Source organism: Delphinus delphis, chromosome 14 (genome assembly GCF_949987515.2).
Source record: "Delphinus delphis chromosome 14, mDelDel1.2, whole genome shotgun sequence".
NCBI classification, from domain to species: Eukaryota; Metazoa; Chordata; class Mammalia; order Artiodactyla; family Delphinidae; genus Delphinus; species Delphinus delphis.
The window spans coordinates 85,793,631-85,799,120 of record NC_082696.1 but is presented as its reverse complement, the minus strand read 5'-3'; the positions used below and the strand labels follow the sequence as shown (position 1 = coordinate 85,799,120).

The 5,490-nt window shown below is 53.7% G+C and overlaps 1 pseudogene; it reads left to right on the top strand.

The window, feature by feature from the left end:
• The first annotated feature begins 3,028 nt into the window (after positions 1 to 3,028).
• Positions 3,029 to 4,846, top strand: LOC132437189 (epithelial splicing regulatory protein 1-like; annotated as a pseudogene).
• The last annotated feature ends 644 nt before the right edge of the window (positions 4,847 to 5,490 follow it).

The window sequence follows — 5,490 nt, the reverse complement described above, 5'->3', positions numbered from 1 at the left end:
CCATGCCACAGGATCTAGATGTTCCAGAACATTCACCACCACATCTCTTAGCTTCCACTTCCTATGCTCCTACTTATTCCAAAATGATTCTGAGAAGAGGCCTGTTGTCCTCATTTAATATTCTAACCCTGACAGCCAGGCCCCATATCCAACTTTTCTTGGTTATATCCAAAATATTTAGAAATTGCATAGTAAAAGAAAAACAACAAAACAGAAACAAAAACAAATGCTCATGGCGTGCGTTCCCCTTTTCTGTGCAATATTAGTCAGACACCTTTACTTGCCAACATACAGTATAGTTTACTGTTTCTCAAGTACATCCATTGCATTAGATTTCAAATTCAGTCTTGCTCCAGATGCTAATGACCATGACCGAATTATATCTAGTGCTGCTGTAATAAATTACCACAAACTTCATGGTTTAAAGCAACTAAACGTTGTAAATTTCCAGTTCTATTCGTCAGAAATGTGATATGGGTCTCATTGAGTTAAAATAAAGTTGTTAGCAGGTTGCACTCCTTTCTGGAGGCTCTAGACTTTTTCCCTGTGATGTCACATTTTCCATGGTGTCTCAAAGTTTCTCCATTTTTATTAGATTGAATTCATTCTGACAATCTAGGATAATTTCCGCATAACCTTAATTATACCTTCAAAGTCCCTCTTGCCATGTAGGGTAACATTCACAGAATACATGGACATTGGGGGACATTGGGGAGAGGGGTGGTACTCTGCGTGGGTTTTTTTGGTTTTTTTTTTGTGGGATTTTTTTGTTGTTTTTTTTTAGAGCATTTGCTTTATTTCTGACACGTGAATCTCAAGACAGCGACAGATTCTGGGTGGAGGGGGTGGGTGTCTGCATCGGGGTTGGAACTCCACCTTGAGGGTGGGGAAGGCCTCGCCCTGCACCGACACCATGTGTTATGGCCCAGCACCATGATGTTCTGTGGGTCGTGTGTCTCTTGGACCACAGCGCACTGTCACAGAATCGAAGGCGAGATCAGAGTCACCTGTAGGCCACGGTCCCACTACCGTTTGCCGGCCAGCGGAGCATCCAGGACCGGCCGCCTGCCCTCTTTCTTGCGCTGGCCTAGGTCATTGCTGACTAGCTGAGCAGTTGCGCTGGACCTACGAGCAGGTAGGTGGGCTGAAGTGGACAGGCCTAGAGCAGCCGTCTTGGGGACTAAGGACCTTCAGGACAGGAGCCCCTGGCCGCCCTTGGCACTGGGCTCCCTCCAGGCGCAGAGTTGGCCGAGTTTGGGCAGCGTCACCGTGGTGGCTTTGAGCGCCGCGCTGCCAGCGTTGGGGAGAGCCAGGGACTCCGGGTCCTGCTGAGAACCTCTGTCCCGTCGGGCCTCCTCGGGGCGCAGCATCTCGGGTTCCACCATGCAGATGCGGCGGGGTGAACAGCGAGGGAGTAACTTGGCCCCCAAATCTTCCGAGTTCTCATCTGAGTCCGCGCTGCAGGGACCGGCGAGCAGAGGGTCTGAGTCCAACAAAGTGTGCCGGGAGCCGCCAACCGACTGGACAGCGTCACCTCAGCCACCGGAGCTCCCTCTCGCCCGCCCTGGGACCGCCCCCTGGGACCTGGCGCTACCGTCCTTGGAGCTGCCGGGAAGCCGGTGCCACTGCCATGGCCTCGGGGCGCTTAGACACGTGGGGGCGACACCAGGAACTGGTCTCCGTCTGGCGGGAGGCTGCGCAGCGGAAGCTCAGCCCCTCCTCGCTCCCAGAGAGGGACAGGTCCTCGTCTACGCGGTGGAGCGCGAGGAACCGAGCCGGCGGGCAGCGAGGGCCAGGCCACCGCTGGAGATGCCTCCGCCTCAGCTCTCCGCCTCGCCCCGGGCTCAGCAACCGTAGCCGCGGGATGCGGGCGAACAACGGCGCGCGGGCCGGGGCTGCAGGCGGCCGACAGTAGCCTCGGCGTTTCCTCCTCCCGGCCGGCGCCGTGGTCCCCGCAGGGCTCAGGCACGGGCCCGCCTGCTTTGCAGTTTGGGCGTGGCCGCCATCCCGGGCCCGGGGGCTGTGGTCCCCCCACAGGGGGAACCAGCGTCTCCATCCCGGAAGCTTGGGGCTTGCGGACTCGGCCGGGGAAGGTGGAGCCACCGCGGACCCTGGGGCCTCCTGGACACCAGCCTTCTTGCCGCTGACCACCCAGTGGAGGCCCTCCGGGGCACCTCCCGGGCATGCGTCCCAGGGGCGTCCGGCTTTGCCTCCCGGGCCGACGGGGCTTCTTTATCAGCCTGCGAGGGGCCTAGGCCTGGGGAGCGCCTGCGCTTGCCCGGCGACGGTGTTGCCTGGCCTCTCTCCTGGAGCTGACCCGGGAGCCCACTCTTTCTCGGCTCGCGGCTCCCCGGGGCCCCGCCAGGTCCTGGGGGTTAGCGCAAGCTCTGGCAAGAATCCCAAGTGCTGCGGGCAGACCAGGCGCGGGTGCACGCACAGTGTCAGCAGCCCAGGCGAGTCCGCCGGCAGAGCTCCTCGGGCTAGGCCGGCAGCCGCCCAAGATCAGGGGCGTGACGCTCAGGCAGACCAGGAGGCGCAGGGTTTTGACTCCGCGCTAGCCGCGAGGAGCACGACACCCAGGTTGGATGAGAAGGCCCCTCTTCCCTGGAGACCCCGCCCGCTGCCCGTCATGTGCGGCCGACTGTTGAGGATGGGTAGGCTGTGAGGGCCCGCCGCGGGGGTCGCCAGCAAAACGACCCCCCAATCCAGGTGTCTCACTGGCTTCCAGGAGCTCGTTGACCAGCACTGAGAAGAAAGCAACGTCACCAAAGCCGCTTCGAAGATGTAGCCGCAGGGCCTGGGAGCCTGAGCACACCCGCGGAGGTCGGCGCTCCAGCAGCTGGAGGGGTCGCCGGCCCAGCGGCGTGGCCACCTGCTCAGAGAGAACTGGGGAGGCCCTCAGAGGTCGGCATGCACGTCTCCTTCCCGGAGTGTGGACACCGGTCAGGTGCGGCCTTTTGATTCCAGGGACTACGTGGCAGGTGGAGAGGGGTGCACACTCTTTTTCTCTCCGAAGAGGATTTTAGCACGGGTTATCCCGTTCTCACTTCCTCCCCATCTCACCACCTCTCGATGGCACTTCTCTCCCCATCTATTGTCATGACAGCATCTCCGGATTACTCGGTGACGCTTTTGGGATCACTGCTGGGGCCACCGGGACCAGGCTGGGCTCCCATGAGAAGGAGCTGATCCTGCTGTTATGGAAAGGCGTGGATCTGGCCAACAAGAATTTGGGACAGTTGTACGAAGTAATAGACCAGTTGAATTGGAACTGACCAAGAATTAATTGTGTAAAAGAAACTAAGATGGAATGTAAAAGCCTGTTCTCCGTGCCAGCTGGGCCAAGCCCTCCAGTAGTTTAACCAGTGGACAATCAACTGAACCCTGGGGTAGGAACCTTCTTCTCTCTCTGTACTGAAGGGCAGCTTCATGTCAGGCAAATCCTGCATCATGAGGTTTCCAAGAAGAAAGTATTACTGATTGAATGTTTCTATTCCTTTTTTGATTTCTGTAAAGAATTCAAGAAGTGTTGCCTTGGTTCACCCGATATTGACCAACTGGAAGTTGCAGTAATGACAGAGTGTTGAAATGTTGAGAAGAATCGTTCAGCCTCCCAGTATGGAGCTTCTCAAGTTGACGATATGGGGAATATAATTTAAGCAATGATTTCAGAGCCTTATAATCACAGGTTTTCAGATCCAGAGAGAGTAAATCACAAATTTGAAAGTGGCACTTACAGCAAGATTATTGATAACAAGACTACAGCCAGGGCTAGGGATTTATCTTGGCAGCCTTCATTTCAAGATATTTCAAGATTCTTGAAAGGACTCAGTATTGCCAAGAGAGGTGAAGCACTTCGTCTGAAACTGCAGGATCAAAGGAGTAGAGAAGCTCTGGTTAGGTTTGTGAGTAACACAGAGACCTAGCATTACACAGGCACAGACATCACATGGGGACCTAGTACACTGAGGCTTACAAAGCAAACAAGTGAAGATTTTCTTAAAATTGCTGGTGGTGCATCCAAAGAGGTAGCCCGATTTTTCTTGCCAGGAAGAAGTCATTGCCTGCATTCAGGGACTCCCTTTCATGGCCACAGCTGAGGAAGTGACCTTCTTTGGACAGCATCGCCCCATCTCTGTGGAGAAGGCATCCTCTTTGTTACCCACCAGATGGCAGGCCAGCAGGGAATGCCTGTGTCTTCTTTGCTGTGCCCAGAATGCCTTGAGGTAGCATAAGGACTTGGGTAAAGGATACATTGAGCTCCTCGGGAGCACAGCAGCCGATGGTCAGCAGGTGGATTGGGCTGCTGTGCTCCTGGAACGTGGATGTGTTCACTAACCCTGAAGTTCTCTGAACCCAGTACTATTGGGATTTTAATGAGGCTTCATCACAAAGGCATGACTGATTACTATCTCCATTACAGCCCCTCTCCTCTCTCTGGAGAATGAGAGGTGGGGCTTAAAACCCCAAGCTTCTAATTATGGCTTGGTCTTTCTGGTGACCATCCCCCATTCAGGAACCCAGAAAGAGTCACCTCATTAGAACAAAAGACACTCCAGGAAATTTCAAAGGATTTGGGGTTTGGTGTCATATATTTCTATCACTCAGAAAATTTCAAAGATCTCAGGAGCTCTGTGTCACCCACTGGGATCAAGGACTAAAAGTTAAAACAAAAGATTCTCCTATCACCCCTCTTTACAATGGGTTTAGGAGCTCTGCATCAGGAACCGTTTCAAGAGACCAACACATATATTTCTTATTATTTCACTCCAGGGTAACTAGTCTGTTTTTGTCATCTTACACTTCATCTTCACTCCTTCCCCTACCACATAGTTTATCTGGTTAAACCAAAATCCTAGGCTGTTAAAGATTTTAGATGAAGCCACAGCTCTGATGCTAAGAGGCCATCTGTATTAGTTTTCAATTGCTGCCTAACAAATTACTACTAACTTTGTGGCTTAAAGAACATCCATGTATTAGTTCACAGTTCTGTAGGTTAGAAGGTGGGTGGGCTTGACTGTGCATGAGGTCAAAATGAAATGTTGGCCAGGCTGGGCTCTTACACGGAGGTTCTGGAGAAGAATCCACTTCCAGGCTTATTCAGGTAGTTGGCAGAATTCATTTTGTATGGTTGCAGGACTGAGGTCCCGTCTTCTCGCTGTGGGCTGAGGGTCACTATCAGTTCCCAGAGACCATTCTTGTTCTTTCGTGTGGCCTCCTCCATCTTCAAGCTGGAAGCGGCATGTGGGCATCCATGCCTTGTCCATTATTGGGCTCCAGCATCTCAGCGCTACATCCAGTCAAGAGAGAGGCTCTTAAGCGCAGCCTCTTTTCCCAAACTGCCAAAGCCACTGGGTCATGGCAGCTCCCTGCCAGTTTTCCAGGCAGCCTCTAGAGCCCCCTGCTCAGGTCCCCTGGACTAGGGGAAAATTTACTAGTGGGAGCCACATCTAGCCCACCCAGATGAGGATGGCCACTTTTTTTTTCTTA